This window comes from Aedes aegypti, chromosome 3 (assembly GCF_002204515.2).
Source record: "Aedes aegypti strain LVP_AGWG chromosome 3, AaegL5.0 Primary Assembly, whole genome shotgun sequence".
NCBI classification, from domain to species: domain Eukaryota; kingdom Metazoa; phylum Arthropoda; class Insecta; order Diptera; family Culicidae; genus Aedes; species Aedes aegypti.
Window position 1 is genome coordinate 215,464,596 of NC_035109.1, and position 21,493 is coordinate 215,486,088.

Below are 21,493 nucleotides of genomic sequence, written 5' to 3' on the forward strand. Positions count from 1 at the left end.
TTTCAAAAGCATTCTAAATATGTCGCAATTTTGTTACATGGGATAATTTTCCTAATCAAAGTGTTCCCATAAAATATGGAACATCAAAGACGCTGTTAGAAATGCCACTCTATTTTACAATCGTTGTAAAATGTTGAGCACTCACCCCGTTGGCACTGCAGTAGCGGCCGAGAATACAGTCTCAAATTCTTGAGTCATAAATTAGTCATGACAAATGAAATTTTGTATGAAGCTGTGAAATTGATTTACGAATATAAGAAGTCATAAATAAAGTCGGAAATATTTCTCTTTTAACCCTTTTCCACTAATTGGATGGCCCTGAAAAGGGCCGATGGCTTTGTTAGCTTTGATGCTCTCACAGATAAATAACACTGCGGGATGTTATCAGTTGATTGCCATGGTTAAACGGGGAATCCTCAACTCAAATGTATAAATTTGAGCAAGTTACTTATACGACGAACCAGCTGAATATTTCGAAGCGTGGATGGCGCACAACAGCAACGGGTAGTGGATCACCGGGCTTCTTGACCACCAATGCTGATTTTATCACGAGTCAAAATCTTGAAGCGCGGGTCAACAGCTCCTTGGCCGATGAAATTTGCGGCGGCGATGACGATGGCTGGGTGAACGCAAACAAACGGTGAACCACAAAGCGAGAATGACTCGCCCGACCATGTTCACAGTTCGACCGCAAATTCTCTTGTGGACTGCTTCCTCTTCTTCTTCTTCTTGACGGCGGCAGCGGTGATGGCTTTGGCTTCGGACAGCATCTTCTCTCACTCGCTCGACAGTTTGATTTGAGAGAAGCAAGACGAACTGGGGGGTCCGTCGCTATCGATGTTTGTGCATGAGAAGCACACCCGGTCAGAGCAAGCCGATCTGTTGCCTGCTGAGTTGCGAGCCAATCGAAGAGTGAAATGCAAATGACGTCAACTTTTCTCTAGCACCCCTATTTATAGATTTGCTTGAAATCAACGTTCTCTTTTAAAACAGTTATAAAACTATTTGGAGAGGTATGTGGGATTCAGTAAGTAAACGACATGAACCTTTGATGTCTTGGCTTTCGATTGAGGTGCTAATCAAGGAATTTCGTTAAGCCAACAAAAAGTTATAAACGTTTAAAATATTTCATGCCAACGTAACGCTCTTGATTTTGAAATTCCAATTTCACTCCTGTATAGAGAAGAAAGACGTAATTCTACGTCAAAAAAAAAAAAACAAACAGGGTTTTCTTCTGCAGCTGCTACGCACCCCCGTGTTGGTCTATCGACCAGTTCAACGAGATGCCCGACAAGCTGACTGAAGAGCTCACCGACCATAGACCAGTCGTCATAGGCGGCGATTTCAACACGTTGGCCATAGAATGGAGTAGTCGCTTCACCAACTCAAGAGGGAGAAGTTTACTGGAGGCCTTAGCAAGTCTAAACGTAGATGTTGCCAACGATGGTACCGTAATCCGGGGTAACATTGATCAGTTTTTTAGATATTTCTTAAATTTTTCATTTGAAATTCCAAATGTCACAAGTTTTATATTTTGAAAACAAGTACTGGCACTCACCACCCGTGTCTATATACTGTATTTTTGTTTTTGAAACATTTAAGTATGTTTAAATAAATGTTTTAAGTGATTTTTTGATTTAGCTGATATGGGGTAACATTGATCACCCATGTAAACAACGTTCGGTAATATTGAAAATACCGTTACTTACTTAAATCATGGACCCTAAAGCCGAATATGAAAACCAAACTCTTACAAGTCATTTACTTTTTGAGTTATTTCAAAAACAAAAACACCTCGAACCGTGGAATACGCCTAAAGGTAGGCAATTTCCTAAGAAAATTCTACATTCTTAACAGTAATTTGTTAATGTTGCCTAATTGAGCATTTTTTTGAATGTTTTGAAAACGGAATCGATTTTGGCGATGCCAGTTTTTATAAGAACCACATTTTCCTTGCTCATATCGCTTGCACAACTTATGTGAGACATGAATCTTTGGTAGTGTCATCCTTATTCATTGAAATCGTTGTTTCAAAAAGTTGTTAAATTTAAGCATGAAATAAATACAATTTTGGAAAAAATCTTAATTTTAATTAGCTCATGAATATAAGAAGGATAAGCGCAGTTCAAGCTTTGGAAATATTTCATCAATAAATGATGGTACGAACTTTTTACGAGATGGGTCATTCCGATCAATGTTACCCCGCTGATCAATGATACCCCGGATTACGGTACCACCAGCATATACCGTCGGGATGGCCGAGAGCCAATTATTGACGTAACCTTCTGTAGCCCTGGGCTGTCATGAAGTTTGAACTGGCGAGTGATTGAGGAGTATACGAACAGCGACCACTAAGCGCTTCGGTAGGGCAAAATGGTCCAAAATGCCACTTTAAGGATTTGTGTCGTTTTCTTGTAATAAGATCCACATTTGAAGGCCATTCGAAGTCTTAACAGTAACTTTACAATATTTGCTAGCTACCACAGTGAAAACATTTCCCAAATGTGAGTTTTTTTACGGTTTTAAATCGTATCGAAAAGTTGATTAAAAAATGGGGGTGGTTCAAAATGACCAAATGGGTGGGTTAAAATGCCATTTAGTATGGAGTTCGAAGAGTTAGCAACCATGCTTCCCCATGAGTTTGCTCTGTGGCATGGAAACGCTTATTGGTTAATAAAATCAACGGAAAACCTTAATATTTAGGCAAAAAAGTGAAAAGTGCTGAATATCACCGGGAAATTAAGTAAAAATCTATGAGTTTATGTCCATGGATTGTAGCAGCACTTCTTGGGTAAACGTATTTAAACGCCGTTTGGCAAATTATACAGATTGAAACGTTCTAGGAATGATTCAATGAGTCGGGCCATTTTACCCCATCTGTGCGTATTGGGCCATCTTCCCCTACAATGTTGGTAGCGGACGGCAGTTGGAAGCGCGTGCAATTCTATCGAAGGTGGAAAATGTCGCAGCTTGACAAGGAGGTGTTCGTTGCAGGCTTTGGCAATGCTCAGCACTTTACTGCGAATGAGTTGACAGCGGCATTAGCAGGAGCGTGCGATGCAACCATGCCGAGGGAGGCTAAACCGAGACATAGTCGCCGCCGAGCCTACTGGTGGTACTCGACGATTGCCAAACTGCGTGCAAGCTGCTTTCAGGCTAGGAGAAGGATGCTGAGGGCCTGTAACGACGCTGAAAAAGTAGATCGAAGACCAGCGTACAAGGCGGCAAAAACCGCTCTCAACAGGGAAATCAGGCTCAGCAAGAAAACCTGTCTGAGAGAGCTCTTTCGCAACGCTATTTTAAGGTGGTGGTGACCAATCGATTAAGTTTTCAGCTTAAACGGGTGTTCGGTTCTCCAGATTTGTGCTTTTGAAAATTTGAGGTTTGGCTTCGATTCATCTTCACCTTAAACCCGTGGGGTAACGTCTGCAGAGTTGCAATGGCGAAGTTAAGGGGCCAAACTGTACTACCCGATGGGTGTCCGGAGAAGATGACGCGCTATTCGCGCGGCACGACCTGACGAGCTGGCCGTCCACACCGTATGGAGCTCAGGACGACGATGAAGAGGAAACCCAAATAACAATCGATCGTGGTGGCGAAAGCCTTAAAACCGGGAAGGCCCGGGGAACAGACGGTATCCCCAACATAGCTCTGATTGCAGCAATCCTAATAGAAATCCAAATTTTGCTACGAAAATGTATCGAAGAAGGTATTATGAACCTTTCACCACTGGACTGCGAGTGCGGTCTTATAAGTGCGAAAGTGTGAACAAAAGTGCGGGATTGCATCAAATCATGTTAGTGTCTTCGGAGCACTTATTCTTTAATTTACGGAGAATAAGTCCCCCGAAGACACCTACTCGATTTAATGCCATTGCACACTTATATTAGCATTTCCGCACTTGTAACAACTTCTGCGATAGTCCAGTGGTGAAAGAAATGCGCAATCACTTTCCCGACATTTTGAAGCGAGAAAGTCTGATGCTGTTGCCGAACCAGGCAAGCCTCCTGGAGATCCATCAGCATATAGACCGATATGTCTGCTGAACACAGTTGGCAAAGTGCTGGAGCGAGTTATCATAAACAGGCTTACGGAATACACGGAGAGAGAAAACGGCTTGTGCGACATGCATTCGGCTTTCGGAAAGGTAGATCCACCGTTGATGCCATCCAAACGGTCGTGCAAGCAATAGAGACGGCGCGGAAGTAAAAGAAGAGAGATAATCGGCACTGCGGAATGGTGGAGTGCTGCACGAATTTCTTTGTAAGATTTTGAGGAGCTACTTTCAGAATCGTACACTGATCTACGAAACAGATGCTAGGAAAAGGTGCACAACAATCACTGCGGACGTTCCACAGCGTTCTATTCTCCGCCCGACCCTCTTTTTTTTTTGTTCTTAGCAAGGGGGGGGATATTCTACTCCACAGACCCCGGACCGAGGCCCGGAAGTGTGGGGTTGGGGACCATTTACTACATGCAAGCAGTAAACAGGACTACACCCCCGACCCACAAAACCACTTCCATTGCCGCCAAACCCTTCGTCTCTCCGGGACCAACAAGAAGGCATTGCTTTGGAGAGGGGCTATTGCACATCACATCCTCCAGGTTAGCTGCGTAGCCATGCAGCAACGAACATCGATGACACGCTCAGAGGGTCCACCAAGGTAGCGCTTTTCCAGCTTCCCAGGTGGTCCTTACCTCCCATTGTCCGCTGAAGGCGGGCAGGGTCCACCACTACGCTCGCGCCCAGCTGCACCGCAGGTATCAAGAACTGATACTGCGGGCTTCGCAATTTGACCTACTGAAAGCTCAGGCCCTATCAGCTAGCAAAAGCTGGGATTTCTGACGAAGGGGCCTCCACCTGCCCCGAACAACCAGAGGCTCGTATCCAACCCAGTAGGCCGGCGCCACGACAGCAACGCTACCAGGATGTTCTCCCCGCGGCCACTTAATCGCTGTAAGGGTCGATTTCGACCGTAGGGCACCGGTATGACCTACGTAGCCGACTGCGAACCCTTGGACTACCTGTTGTTTAGCGTCTGCACTAGCCACTCCTCGAGTCCACTCGCCACCTCCTTTGTTGTTCCAAGACGATGTGGGTGATAGCCGATGAAACGGCATTCCAGCCAAACTCGTCTTCACACATCCTCTGAACCAGATTGTCCGGAGTCATGTCCCCACCGCATGTGGCAAACATGCGGTCACGCATTGTGCGGAAACGCGGGCAGACGAACAAACCGTTTCCTCTAAACCTGCACAAACTGGACCTTCGGGAGAACCCGCATGACCGAAACGGTGTAGATACTGTCTAAAGCAGCCATGGTCCGAAAGGACCTGTGTCAGGTGGAATGTTAGTTCCCAATGGCGCCTATTGAGCCAGATATCTAACCTCGGAATCAACCTGTGAGTCCACACTCCCTTGGTGGAACTGTCCACGCACGCTGCCATTTGACCATAGGGGCTCGACTTTCCGGCACTGCTGCCAACTTTCAGGGTTAATATCCGCCTGGCCTTGCGAGCGCCGCCGAGTAGCTTCTCCCCTGACGGCTGCCTCGCACGCTTCTGCGATTGCTTGTTATAAGCATTCGCTTCCACACTTTTAGGGCTACCCGCAAAAACGATGGGCTTCGGCTGGGTAGACTCTTGCACCTTCAATTCCACGGGTTCTGCCGCTGCCACAGTCGCCATGGGTTCAGTATGGTTCTGCTTGGCCGCCAACATCGACTTACGAAGTCTCAACAGGGCCTGCTTGAGGTTCTTGCTGATGTTGGACTTCAAGGACGCAAAGTCAATGATGGAGTCAAGCTGCTGTGCTGCCACTTCCATCACAGAGAGCCCTCTGTACTTTTATTGATGGCCCTCATCAACCACGCTCCATCCATAACCTCACCCGATATGTTAGCTAGCCATGAAATATGGTGTCCAGCACTGGCCCTACGTGCGCTGCTGCCTCATCCTGCTTCCGCTCTCCTCAATGGAGACCTAGCTAACCTACTTCTTGCGAAGGGGTTCGCTTCCCTACTACTGCTACCTATGCTACTACTGTTATTTTGATTTAAATTTGAATTTGTAATCATTATGGATCCCACGAGTTGCACGGGAAAAGAGGTCCACCACACCAGAGCCCTGCATAAACGCGGTAAGGGACAAATTACTGTGAGGGGTGCCCAAGTACCTCACAGGCTCCGTTAACGATCGAGCATCTTTTTCACCCCCTCGTCCACTCATTCCTTGGCACGGTTTTTCGCTTCACACCTTGAATTGGGGCCTGCGTAGCTTAGTTTCGGTAATGAGCCATCGAGGCGCCTGAAAATCGGAAGTCATCCTCCAATCGGAATTGCAGGACCAACCCCATTATCGCGTCGGAGTAGACTACGTCCACCGTCGGGGACTAGTTGAGTGCATCGCGTAGTAACACCGGCAAAAGGTCGTCCGGGCGCTTCTGAACCGGAAGTTTCCTGCCACCGGAATCGTAGGGCCGACCTCGGCATCTACCAAGCCAGCTTCAAAATAGGCTAACTCCACCGTTGAGAACTAGTTGAATAGATCGCGTAGTTGCACCGGCAAATTGTCGTCGGGGCGCCTATGAACCAGAAGCTTCACTCCACAGGTCGCAGGACCTACCTCGACATCTGCTCGCATAGCATCGGTTTGGAAGATCTTCGTCGCAGTATGATTGATACACCTCGCGCCGGGGACACTCTGAGTAGTACGTAACGTATCACCGGCTTCAGTCGTCGGAGCTCCATTGAATCCTCCACCCAGAATCTCTGAACCGACTTTGGCACTCCACCTGCCTGTATCGAAGCATGAAGCCGGGGTAGACTAGCTCCACCGTCAGGGATTAGGCCGAGTAGCATCGATCATCACAAACCCGACGGGTTCGGGTCGGATTCGGGCTAAAAACTTTTCGGGTTCGGTTTGGTTTTGAAGCGACAGAATTATCGGGTACGAGTCGGCTTGAAAAAAGTCGAGTGTAGTCTGCCTTGGGTCGGGTTTGGTGATAATTGCGAACAGAGGAACAACATGAAAAAATGAATAAACATCTTTTTAATGTCTGGTTTTAGTCGAGTTTTTCTTCAATTTTACGGGTTACGGATCGGGTTCGGGTTTGAACAGCGATTTTTTTTCGAATTCTGGTCGGGATCGGGCAGAGCAGCTAGAGGCTGAATCTGATGAAGTGCATGAGCACAGCCCTTTCCCCATGAAGCTGCGCAGTGAATCAATTGTCACCCAACACGCAGCAACAAAGACATTGTCACATCTTATTCTTGTTGCAACAATTTTATTCCGCAACATGAGTTTATCATCACTTGAACAGAATATGACAATGATCGATCACCACGTGCGCAGCGATTTTCTGGGCTTCGCATCGCAATTTTCGAGAACTTTCTCCGTGTTGGTAAACATTGACACATTATCAAACAGCATCCATAAAACAAATTTGGTTTTGAGTTTAAAATAACTGATTAATCGCGAGTTGAAAAGGTTGCAACAATATTGCGCTCTGTGATTGTCATGACAATTTTGCTTTTAATTGTGTCCTTATCCGCAACAGTTGCGACAAACGGTTGTGAGCGAGCTTGCTTTGTTGTTAGTTTTTCGTCTCTTTTGATGACAATTTGATTCACTGAAGCTGCGTGATGTAGTTCCGGTAGAGATTGAGGTATAGGAGCAGTAGAGAAAGTCTTTCAGTGGTTAAGGAGAAGATGCATCGAAACCAAACCTCAAATTTCCAAGAGCACAAATCTAGAGAACCAGACAACTGTTTAAGTTAAAAATTTGATGGATTGGTCACTCGCTGGTTTTAGACTTGTGCTCTTGAAAATTTGAGCTGCGATTCATCTTCACTTCCAGCACGCATATCGTAATTCCCACGACGTGCTTTTGAAGGTTTTTGTACCCTACTATGAATAAAAAAAAACTCAAACCCTCACGCAATCGAGATGATTCACAGCAACAGAACAACTTCAACAGGTTTTTTCCCAGTAGAGACGTAACATCAGAAAGATTCCTGTTGGTCCGGTAGCTCCGGTTTGTGTCTTGTTGTATCAGTTACTCGTGAGTAATCGTATTTTCACTTGGTTTTCATTCTTCTTTTATGTATTTGTACTTGATAGATTTTTCTTATTTATTATTATTCCTCTTATTTATAGATTATGCTTTTTTTTTGTCTCTAGAGAGTTTTAGTTTATTCTATTGGTTCTTTTTTTAGCTATTCACAATTATTTACACTATACATACTTCATATTCAGTATTGATATAAACCGCTGGGTATTTGGATATTTTTCTGGAACAATTTTTTTTTGTCTTGGTCACCAAAGTAGAACTTTACTTGTATAGCGTATTTCGTTCGCTCGAACGACTCTTAATGAGTCTACCAGGTAATAGCCATGCACCTCAACCTCATGTTCTAGCATCATAACTAATTTATTAATTCAGCTTAAACAGTGTTTAAGGAAATGAAAATGTCAGTTTCCCTCGTCCCAATTAAATTAATATACTACCTTCTGACTACACATCTTGATCACACATACGCTCAGAATATATACATGTATGATTGCTCTGTGCTTGAAGCAGCCGGAAAATGCATTGACATATAACTCTCTGTCAGCAGCAAATTTTCACATTTCGACTTACAGCCCATTACTGATGTCATGCACATATATTATGCATAATAATGATACTTTATGGGCGATTAAAGTAGAAACAGCACCCAGCTTTTGAAACAAGCAACTCATTCAGCAAACCAAGAGCCTGGGAAAGGATCCAATCTCCAACAAGAAGCGCCCATCGGGTGGAACGATAAATCCTTCCCATTTGCATGATTCGGTGTGAGGGAAGGTATGTGATGTCGACATGAGACACGGTGAATGAAATGTGGAAATGCGTGTTTGCGTTTGGTGTCGTGCCTAGAAGTTCGTTTGGTTCTTTTCTCAACACCGATGGAACCATGACTCACTCCTATTTCCCAAGTAAAATTCTGTGTGTATTTCTGGAACACAAAGCTTAGGAAGCCGTTTATCTTTTAATTACAAGATCATGATAGGAACTTAATTTAATGGAGATACATAAAATTTTCCCATATGGCTGGCCTGGAAATTTGTTTGAATATCAAAAGCTTGTTCTTTAGACAAAGTTTTGATTTTTTATTAATAAGGAAATAGAGACATTTTACATATTTGTGACATTTGGCTTGAATGTCCTCAATGTGATTTTTGAAAGTTAAATTTTTATCTAGTATGAGCCCTAGATACTTAACTTCATCTGGCCAATTTATTGGAACCCCTCTCATCGTGACAACATGTCTACTTGAAGGTTTCAAATAAAGAGCTTTTGGTTTATGTGGGAATATTATTAGTTGAGTTTTGGAAGCATTAGGAGAAATCTTCCATTTTTGCAAGTATGAAGAAGAGGGGGACGGACCTGGTGTAGTGGTTAGAACACACGCCTCTCACGTCGAGGACCTGGGATCGAATCCCATCCCCGAGATAGTCACTAAAAAATTCAGTGACGACTTCCTTCGGAAGGGAAGTAAAGCCGTTGGTCCCGAGATGAACTACCCAGGGCTAAAAATCTCGTTAATAAAGATAGAAAAAAAAAAGTATGAAGAAAATATATCCAAACTTTGTTTGCAATCGACTACAGATGACACGCAGGCTTCGTCCTTTGGCGGAGAGGCCTGTGTCATCCGCAAACAAAGATTTTTGATATCCCTGAGGTAACTCAGGTAAGTCAGATGTGAAAATATTGTATAATATTGGTCCCAAAATGCTGCCTTGAGGAACAACAGCTCTTACAGGAAGTCTTTCAGATCTGGAGTTCTGATAACACTGCGGAACACGGTTTTGTCTCAAGCACCAAATTACCACTATTTACTTAATTAAGGGTTGCTGAAACCATTTCCATTTTCAAAAATATCATAGCACGTCTAGTTTTTGAGATAATGGCTGTTGAAAATGCGAAACTCGACTATTTCAGTCAACTTGCATGCAAGTTTACCAGCTTGTATGGCAATTTATTTGCTTAATTTGCCTCAGAACTCAAACTTCGTGTATATAACAATACTTATCAACAAAGTTAATGAAACTTCCGATGCTCAAAAGTTATTTTTTGTTGGTTTAGAAAAGTATTGTATTTTGTCATATAAAAGAAACGAAGAATTTTGTATAGCATGTTTGAGAAATCGATAAAATCTAAATAAAAACGTGCAATTTCAACCAAGTTATGTCTGAAACGAAAGTTAAAAACCTATTTTGCATGTTTGGTGGATCAGATCACAAAATTTTTTGATAAATCATTGTTAAAATTGTATGTGAAAATCAATAAAACCAGTGTTTTATGCAAATTTGACGACCTGTAGCTAAAATTGTGACGTGCTGGAACATTTCTGAGAATGGCATCAAATTCAGCACCCCCAAATCTACTAGAGACTAATAATTTGATACTTGAGACACGCAAAAATGTCATTTTTGTTACACTGTGTAATTAACCTGAAGTGTATGATTTGACAGATAACTTTGAATTATTCTAACAATGTATATTGGAAAATTAGAGTTTTTTAATTTAACAATCAAACCTTCATGCCAAACACTGTCGAATGCTTTTTCTTTGTCTAGAAGAGCAAGACCCGTAGAATAGACTTCAGAATTGTTGGAACGGATCAAATTTGTTACACGAAAAAGTTGATGGATGGTCGAATGTCCATGGCGGAATCTGTTCAAAATAACCTTTTCAAAAAGTTTACTGATTGAGGAAAGTAAACTGATTGGACGATAGCTAGCTGCTGCAGGATTGTTGTCTGGTTTTAAAATTGGTACAACCTTAGCATTTTTCCATTTCAAAGGAAAATATGCTAATTGAAAACATTTGTTAAATATATCAACTAAGAACGATAAGCTACTTTCTGGAAATTTCTTGACGAGGATGTAGAAATTTCCATCATCGCCAGGAGCTTTCACATTTTTGATTTTTTTTAAATAATAGTTCGCACTTCTTCCAAATCAGTCTCCCAGGAATTTTCGAAAACGTTCTCTTGATTGAGAATATTTTTGAAGTCCTGAGTAACTTTATTTTGAATTGGACTATTAAGTCCTAAATTACAATTGTGCGCGCTTTCAAACTGCATAGCAAGTTTTTGAGCTTTTTCGCAATTGGTTAGTAATAATTTGTTTTCCTCTTTCAATGCCGGTATTGGCTTCTGAGGTTTTTTCAAAATTTTAGATAATTTCCAAAAGGGCTTAGAGCCAGGGTCCAATTGAGAAATTTTATTTTCAAATTTTTTGTTTCTTAATTGTGCAAAACGTTTCTTGATCTCTTTCTGCAAATCCTGCCATATAATTTTGATAGGGGGATCGCGAATGCGTTGAATTTGCCTTCTCCTCACGTTTTTAAGACGGATCAAGAATTTAATATCATCGTCTATAATCACGGATTAAAATTTTACTTCACATTTTGGAATTGCAATGCTCCTGGCTTCAACAATGCAAGTCAATATCAAGTTTTGTTTGTAAAGAAATGTTAACATCAAGATTAGAGTCAATATAGGGGAACTTACGTATTCTCGGCAGTCTAAGCCGATGTCGCGCTTCTTTTCTAATTATCACGGACATCAGCACTTGAATTACGCTTCCTCACTTTTGACTCATATTCCGGACACCTTGATTCGAATTCCGGACACCTCATGGAAATCATTAATAGAAAAGTCAAACCATCAGTTGAAGTCGTCAAGCCGCTAAAGAGACGTCTAAGGCAGTTGGACATTATAAGTTTGCATAGATTTTTATAGAAAAAGCTTATTAAAACCAGCCTCGAAAGTGAGAACTTTTGACCAGCAAAAATTGAAACATTTCGTGTGAAATGTTTCCCATACAAAGTAGAGTGTCCGGAATAAGAAGCTGTCCGTAATATGATTCAAAACGGTATTCATGCGCTGTTCAATCCTTTATCGATTCACACCGACAGACTTGTTGAAATCTTTGTGGAAATGTTTTGCAACGCTGCGAACATCTCTTGTCAGTGTGACTATTGTCGGCAGCCTTAATCTTTTCGGCAACTTTCCCATAAGCGCGGCAGGCGAACCTGTTCGGCAGCTCCAAATCAGTAGCATTTTGAGGCGTGTTCATCTGAATTGATGACATCTCTGGCAAAATTGTTTGTTTCGTCTCGAAAATCTCGTCAGCGGGAAGCTGACAGACTAAAGAATCATCTGAATATTTTCGTTGGTGTGTTTGTATAGAAAAATACTGTGTATTTGGCGTTTGAAATTTGGTTGCCGATAATAGTCGAATGGTGCCGAAGCCGTAAGTCTCCCTATGTTTCATATACAGTCGCCTCTCCACATCTCGATATCGAAGGGACCATCGAGATAGGGCGAGATCGAGACAAAGAACAAATTTTTGATGAATACTAGATTGAAAAACACTCCGTTGCCAAGAAAGTAATACACAAACAGACGTCATTTAGCGCTTCTAACTTGTTTTGAATCCCAAAACATTGGTCTAGTAACCTTCGATATTGGTCATATCGACATACGGAGAGAAAATTAAGAACGAAAAATCAACATAAACACATCGAGATATGGAGATATCGAGACAAGGAGGATATCGAGATATGGAGAGTGAAAATGTATGCAGACTGAAGGGACTTATGAAATCATCGACATAGGGAGAGATATCGAGATGTGGAGAGTCGACTGTATATTCCAGTCGACTCGAAAATAATTGAAAGTGGAGCTCATATGATTGAGAATCGCCTCATGGGATATTTGAAATGTAACAGGGACATGATCAGAATCAAAATCAGCATGAGTAACAAATTGGCTACAAAGATGACTAGAGTCGATTAAGACCAAATCACTCGTAGATGGATTTCTAGAAGAGGAAAAACATGCAGGGCTATCAGGGTATTGAATTGAGAAATGTCCTGAAGAGCACTCATCAAATAAAATTCTGCCGTTGGAATTACTTTGAGAATTATTCCATGACCGATGTTTGGCATTAAAGCCACCAATGACAAAACATTTTGACTTATTGCGAGTAAATTTTCGCAAGTCAGTTTGGAGCAAATTAACTTGCTGTCCAGAGCATTGAAAAGGCAAATAGGCAGCTATGAAAGTATATTTACCAAGCTGTGTTTCAACAGAAACACCTAAGATTTTAAAAACTTTAGTTTCAAATGATGAAAACAGTTGATGTTTTATACGCCTATAAATGATTATTGCAACTCCCCAACATGCCCCATCAAGTCGATCATTACGATAAACAAAAAAATTAGGATCTCTTTTGAGTTTTGATCCAGTTTTTAAATATGTTTCAGTAATAACTGCTATATGCACGTTAGTAACTGTAAGAAAATTAAACAGCTCGTCCTCTTTACCCTTCAAGGAACTGACTGGTTGGTCGACTGTATATTGGATGTTTTGGGTTGAAAATTGGCAGTTCAGTCTACTGAATTAATCAAAAACAACTATATGTTTTCGTTATCCGACGTTTCCAATAAGGACCGAAACGTCGGATAACGAAAACATATAGTTGTTTTTGATTAATTCAGTAGACTGAACTGCCAATTTTCAACCCAAAACATCCTTCAAGGAACGAGCATTCCAATTTAAAATATTTAAATTATTATTTATTGGATCCATTAGAAAAACGTAATCCAATAACAATGTGATTAGTAAATTTAACACCAACTTGGTCTGTCATAGTGCTGGCTTTGAACATTGCATCAATCATTAGATTCAATTGTTCAGTTAGAAAATTAAAATCAGATGCAGACATATCACTTAAAGTGGGTACTAGGCCTATTCATATTTTCAAAACTGTCTGGAAACTCCCCAGTCAACCAATACTTTGATTTTTCATTGCGAAATGAACTTCTGGCCAAAATTTCATTCAATTTAGAGTACATTTAGGTGTGCTTCAAATCAATTATGTGTTTTTGGGCTATTTTCAAGATTTAAAAAATCATAACTACCGAACGAAGCATCAAAATTCATCGGAAATACTTCTACATAGTAGTTTATCCAATTCTACGAACTTTTGCCGAACACAATTTTATGATTGGAGCAAGTTTTAACATAGTTTGGTTGAGGTTTGTATCTCGAGGTTCTTGAAAATCTCTTTTTTCGGGAATTGTTTTCACTGAACAGCATGCCTGCATGAAAATTTCGGATTTTTAATTTCCAGACATGATGACAATGCATATCCAAAAGTCAATCCCGTTCAAAGTAACCATTTATCTTACGAAAATAAATTGTAAAAAATAGATAATTATGAAGCACATTTGTAAATCCACTGTGGGTGAGCCAAGAGCACCACCGTGAGCTTCAATGAATACAAAAAATGAACACGTTAGCACTGCCTTTTCTCAGTCGATGATGATGATTGTTTTCAAATCGTTCTAAATGATCAGTGAAATGCGATCAAAACAATCATCACTCGGAAAGAAAAAGCAATGCTAACTTGTTCAATTCATTCGTTTCCGGTACATGTGTCATGCATGATTTAACTATCATTAACGATCAACGCTCCGTCATCGTAATCATCGTCATCATCAAAACTTCAAAAGCAGTTTTTCTGTTCAAAACTGAAAATTAGTCAATGAAAATGTGTTCACTGTGTTTCGGTTGGCGAATAGAATACAGTGAACACATTTTCCTCTAAATTTTCTTGATTTTGAACGAAAAAACTGCTTTCGAAAATTCCGAAATCAATGACGGATCCTGCCCCCTTAAGTTGCGATGCGGTGCTCGATCTTTGGGCATTTATTGTAATTTATTGCCTTTAGCAACATGTAATCTGTTGATGGTCAATGAATTCATAAATGTATTATGTTTCATTCCCGTTGACTAGGGCCTGAAAAAATAATACAAATGCATGTTTCATATACCATGTATATTGAGAAAACTGTAATTTCTGGTTACAACGGAGTACAAATTTGGATCAAACAATGTTAAAATTTAATTTAATCTTGTTAGCGTGTTCAACAAACTTTAACAGAATAGAATCAGCTTTCAAATAGTGGTAATAGCAAGTGGTTTTGATTTTCCACATGCTAGTTATGATTTTTCAAACCTTGAAATAAGCCCAAAAACACATTTCACCTTGAAGCATACTGAAATCTTTATCAAATGAGCTGAAAATTTGACCAGACATTGTTCTTAGCATAAGAATTCCGAATACTGCTTGACCGGTAGATTTCCAGACATTTTTTTAAATATGAACAGGTGTAGTGGGTACATTATGTGATGATTTTCCGTTAGAATTTTCGGTAAACGAAGAAATTGAGTAGAAGTTACCGGTGGCGGCAGGGTTTTATTCCATTTGATTTGAAACAATTAGAATGTGTACTCTTAGTATGAAAAGCGGAGGAGTTCAAATTACCTGCAATGATATCGGCAAAAGATTTTCCTTGGGTAGATACATTCGAAATTAAAAGATTCGAACGGCTACCTGGCCGATTAAAATTAGTTTGTGAATGAGCATGATTATGATGGGTATGATTCTTGATCAAGCGATCATTAACTGAAAAATTAGCATTGTTCGATACTCCACCAGGAAAACTCCGGAAACGACCGTTATCGTAACGGATATTATCTTTCATCTGCCTGGCACGAGCCTCGACGACTCGCCTACGCAAAGGGCAAGCCCAAAAATTTGATTTATGATTGGCCCCGCAATTGGTGCATATGAACTTATCGGTATCTTCCTTCACTGGATAGACGTCCTTGGCGTGAGAAGAACCTCCGCAAATCATGCATTTAGCATCCATGCGACGATTGTTTGTACCATGACCCCACTTTTGGCACCGACGGCACTGAGTGGGGTTCTAGTAATATCCTCCAGGTTTCTGGAAATGTTCCCATGTCACACGGGCATCGAACATAAGTCTAGCTTTTTCTAAAGCTTCAATATTATTTAGACCTTTTTTGTTAAAGTGAATTAAATATTATTCTTGAGAAAGCCCTTTCCGAACAATACCAGATTGGGTTCTCTTTTTCATAATGATTACTTGGACTGGGGAAAATCCAAGTAAATTATTTATTCCATTTTTTATCTCTTCAGGTGACTTATAGTCACTTGAGAGACCTTTCAAGACGACTTTGAACAAACGTTCAGTTTTGTCGTCATAAGTAAAAAAATGTGCTTCTTCTCTTCAAGATGTTTGAGAAGAAGTTCGCGATCCTTAAGAGCTTCCGGCAAAACGCGACAGTCTTCTTTCTTTGTGATTTGGAATGAAACCTTGATTCCCCTAATGGAGCTCAAGATCTCCTGCCTAAATCCCCCAAATTCGGAACAACTGACCACGATAAGCAGCACTCTTTGCTTCCTCACTTGAATCAAACAGCCTGGGCTAGAGGCTGCTTCAATTTGGTTTTTGGAAAATTTGTCTAGAGCATCGAACTGATTGCTAATTTCGATACAATTATCAACTTTATCCATTTCACCCTTTGAAGAAAGTTCGCATTCCGGAGAAACGTCCTTTCTTCCATTCTTGTCACGTTTAGTGACAGTTTTAAATCCCACTTTTTTTGGAAGGAAGTTGTGATTCGAAGATTTACCCTTCCTTTTGTTTGTTTTTGCAACCATGTTTATTGAATAAACGAAAGAAGACAAGACCTCCTAAGAGGTTTCTTTTCCCAAGACGGTGTCCAAGAAGGATTATCACCGCTAGCTTTCGCCAACGGGTCCAACGAAAAATCGAAGGCACGGGTCCAAACAAGGATCGTAAAGGGATCAATAGTAGAAAAAATAGTACTGAAAAGTACTGTTTTACTAGCACTGAAAAGTACCGTTTTCTATTTTAGCACTGAAAAGTAGTGTTTTTTAGCACTGAAAAGTATTGTTTTATTGCATTAGGTAGTTTTTAATAAACTTCCAAGAGCAGCGAGAATTCATGTACGCTTTACTGGGGTAATCTGCAATCAGACCCCTAAGAAGGCATCACCATCGAAGACCTACTAAATCCAGGCCATGCACTGTACAAGAGTAATGCTTCACTGTTCAAGTAGTGTAGAGTGTGCACAGACATCACCCTTGACCCTTTGGTTTCCAAATGTTTCCCATTTCAACGGGAACGGAGCCTTGAGTAACAAAAGGAGATGGAGAACAGTTCTTGTGAAAAAAAAATAGTCTAAAACTGAATACTGATAATGTTTTACATTGTTTGCCGACCCGTTAACTGTATTAATCTGAATCCCTCGAGTTCCAACATTGTTAGTGATATGGAAACAGTATGACGTATCTGCTGATTGAAATTGTATGTTTTGGTTTTGCATATAGGTCGTTCTGCATAGTTCTCCATGTATTAGAAAAAGTCCATACGGTAATGTTCCAAAACCCCAAACTAGTAAAACAACAGTTGTTCGGACCGACATTTCTCCTTCCAATTCAATCCTGAGGTATTCTTATGTCGTTCAATATTCATACAGTAAAGTTCTGAAAACATAATTTGTAACACATATTATTGTTAACTCCGAAATGTTGATCCTGTAACGAGAAATATACCACACCACCGATTCTTTCTGCGTGTAACGTGTAAATAATTACTCTATGCTTCTTTACAAATTCCCCGGAATCGGATTAAATTTGTTCTGTTTTAAAAATACTCACCAATCTGTTCCGAAACCCGTAATCCAATTTTCGTCCTTGCCTACCCACGAACAAGTTGACGAACACAGTGGTCTGATTACACTTTTCCCACTCAAATTATCGATATCTACTACACTGGCTTCCAGTTGCCATCAATCACAGAAATAGCACTCGTTTACCCTTTTGCGGAATCACACTCGCATAACAAAAGCTCTCCTTCCACCGGCACCCAGCTGGTATACTGCCGATTTTTAATTACACACTCATTCACCCACCGCGGCAAGCAGGATACCAAAAACAACTGCACGAAACTTCTCCCTAATTTGGGGACTCCCGTCTCGACCGTTTCTCGCCGGCGATCCCACGTCCAAGTGTGATAATCTCCGCCAATGACAAACGATTCGACCGCTGACGGGTTCGCCACCACAGACGCCGAATCCGCTGAGAAAACAAACCCACACTCCCAAAAAACACGACCGCTTTGAACAACAAACAACGGCTTCCGGAAAGGGAAACGTGACCGGACAACCCGACGTGTCGACCGACAATGCGGAAATGACAATCAAGTGCACAGGTATAAATGGTGCTCCAAATGGGAGTCCCCCTTTACCCCCGCGTGCCTTTGGAGTGGCGAGAGGTCCTTCGTAGATGAGAGTGAGCAGAATTAGGAAGAGAAGAAAATATCCTTGCTCACAGGATCCTTGCTTGGCAGTGAGAGACTTCTCCAGGATGAACTACACCGCACTGAGTTGGATGAATTTTTGAACAGCCGATTCAATACCATAGACGAACCATAAAGATACGTAGATATGTTGGCTTTATGCACGCTCTGTCTAAAATGGGTTATTATGCGAACCGCATAATAGATAACATCTAAACAAATAACACTGTACCAACAAATTCAAGCCTCAATGCTCGATTTTCAACCGCATCTCTCTATCCTCGGTTGTGCCCCACGTATCCCAAAACGTAGAACACTTGGTTTGCATAACTAACTCACTGCATTCCACGACTTCTTGTACTAACCGGATCCAAGGCAAACATCATCTTTTGCATGGTTCAGTGCGCAATGTATCTTCGTGCTGTGCGTACACGAATACTCTCTGCTCTTGGAAGTTTTTTTTAAAAACTACCTAAAGCAATAAAACAGTACTTTTCAGTGATAAAATTAAAAACAGTACTTTTCAGTGCTAGTAAAACAGAACTTTTCAGTACTATTTTTTCTACTATTGATCCCATTACGATCCTTGTTTGGACCCGTGCCTTCGATTTTTCGTTGGACCCGTTGGCGAAAGATAGCGGTGGTAATCTTTCTTGGACACCATCTTGGGAAAACCTCTTAGGAGGTATATACTTCTTTCGTTTATTCACTAAACATGGTTACAAACAACAACTACAAACAAAAGGAAGCGTGAATTTCGGAATTCACAACTTCCTTCCAAAAAAGTTGTATATAAAACTGTTACTACACGTGGCAAGAATGGAAGAAAGAACGTTTCTACGGAATGCGTACTTTTTTCCAAGGGTGAAATGAATATGTGTATCGAAATGAGCAATCAGTTCGATGATCTAGACAAATTTTCCGAACACCAAATCGAAGCAGTCTTTAGCCCAGGTTGTTTGATTCAAGTGAGGAAGCAAAGAGTGCCGCCTATCGTGGTCAGTTGTTTCGAATTTGGGGGATTTATGCAGGAGATCTTGAGCTCCATTAGGGGAATCAAGGTTTCCTTCCAAATCACAAGGAAAGGAGACTGTCGCGTTTCGCGGGAAACTCTTAAAGATCGCGAACTTCTTCACAAATATCTTGAAGAGAAAAAACACAATTTTTTTACTTATGACGACAAAATTGATCATTTGTTCAAAGTTGTCTTGAAAGGTCTCTCAAGTGACTATAAGGCATCTGAAGAGATAAAAAATGGAATAAATGGGTTACTTGGATTTTCTCCAATCCAAGTAATCATTATGAAAAAGAGAACCCAATCTGGCAATGTTCGGAAAGGGCTTTCTCAAGAATATTATTCAGTTTACTTTAATAAAAAAGATCTAAATACCGTAAAATGGGGTTAAGTTGATCACTTTTGAGTAATTCTGTTTTAAATTTCCGAGTAGGATGCATGTATTATCAGCCAAATATTTTTAAACCTGTACTGATTGGATGTGTATCGAATTATACAAACGTAATTTTGACAAAATGTTAACATGATAACAGCAAAAATTTTTGAATTCAAAAATATAAAGTTTTTGATTCCGGGGTGAAGTTTATCGATTACTGCGATAGGTTTCGTAAATTAAAAAGATATGTTATTCACTAAATTTGGGGTCACGAAATCTGAATCAAGTTTAAAAAACCTAACAACTTTTTGATAAATCGGTCGAATTTAGAATAAAATGTTGTTAATTACAGAATACACTACATTGAACGGTAATATTAAAGCTTTAGAAAAAGCTTGACTTATGTTTGATGTCCGTGTGACATGGGAACATTTACTAAGTTTGGAATCCTCGAAATTGTACATTGAAGATGGTATGCTACTCCCAAGCTACATCTGTTGGTTCCCTGTACAATTTTGATTATTCCGGTCAATCACGGAGTAGCAACTACGAATTGTACGGTCATCAATGTTTATGCTTATGCTTTTGTGTGCTCACAGTGCAATCAATAAACTAAGGATATTCTCTGATTTTTTATATCACAAAACATGGTTGAAGACATCTGTATAAGCTGACAAGCTGTAAAAGTATTCCATGGGCGTAAATAGCCATCAGACTTGATATGGGCCCCGGCCCCTTCTCATGAGAGATAAAAATAGTAAAGGTTTTAGATAACTTAACTTGTTTCGATAATATTTGTGAACCGATAAAAGTGGCGCATTTTCATACAGAGGTATTTTCATAAAAAAGTTGAAATTTAGCGTGACATAATTTGTGTTCATCCCCTATAACAGTTGTTTGAAGAAAGCAGGATGGAAGGTATTTTGGATTTATTAATATCCAAGCAGAGTATTATTATTATTTATCTTTATTTGAGTGGCTTTTCACCCTTGGCGAGTTCGCAACTCCAAGCAGAGTAAGGTAGGACAAAAGTTCGAACTTAGTGGTATATTCAAAATTTTCCTAAAAACAATAGCAGTTGAAAAGAAATAAATACCATAAAGTGAACCTTCAACATATTTGCTATAATTTCGCTGAATGTCTTAAACGAAGTTTGGCCCCACCGATGAAGTAAAAGTTGGCTGGCCGAAACACAAAATACAGACACTTTTACGACCGACATACTTTATACCATACTTTATACCAGCCATAAACTTATGTTTACAGATAAATACACACTTATTTTTCATCAAAAATTTCCCAGAGCCCAAAAATGCAGTTTTTCGCAAAACTAAGTAAAGATAAGAAATGTTGGTGACTGTTTTTCACGATCAGGCAAATTTCTTTACTTGAAGATAATATGTGAATTTGGGGTAATTTGTAAATTTCTCTACGAGCATTTATGTGTCGAACTTTTGCCCCGCTGATTCGACCTTTTGCCACAATATGAGCTAAAAATTGATTCCAAGCAATTATGTAGTAACTAATACACCTCAAAGCATCCTTATGATAACGCCCTTACATAAAAAAAATCAAAGAATCCTTATTTATTTCCATGCAATGAAAGTTTGACCAAAAATTATATTTTTTTACGTCAAAAAACAACAAATGGCCATAATTTTTCCAAATCTCAATCGATTCTTATGATATTTATAGTTATAGCAGGTCCGTCCCACTCGGGCTCAGATTGGGTTCCACTTCTAGTACTGCATTTGGTCCCTCGGTAGTGCAAAAGGTACCCAAGTTTGACAGATCGCAGTACACTTTGAACGGCATTCTAGATTACCTTATGAGCCATAAAATTTTGGGCA

General features: G+C 40.3%; 1 protein-coding gene across 1 annotated transcript in view; it reads right to left on the reverse strand.

The window, feature by feature from the left end:
* Positions 1-18,127, reverse strand: part of LOC5570038 (somatomedin-B and thrombospondin type-1 domain-containing protein) — a 337,056-nt gene extending 318,929 nt beyond the window's left edge. Inside the window, exon 1 of the mRNA XM_021850117.1 lies at positions 17,613-18,127. The gene's annotated coding sequence lies outside the window, so the exon portion shown is untranslated. The remainder of the gene's footprint in view (positions 1-17,612) is intronic.
* Between the last annotated feature and the right edge of the window lie 3,366 nt (positions 18,128-21,493).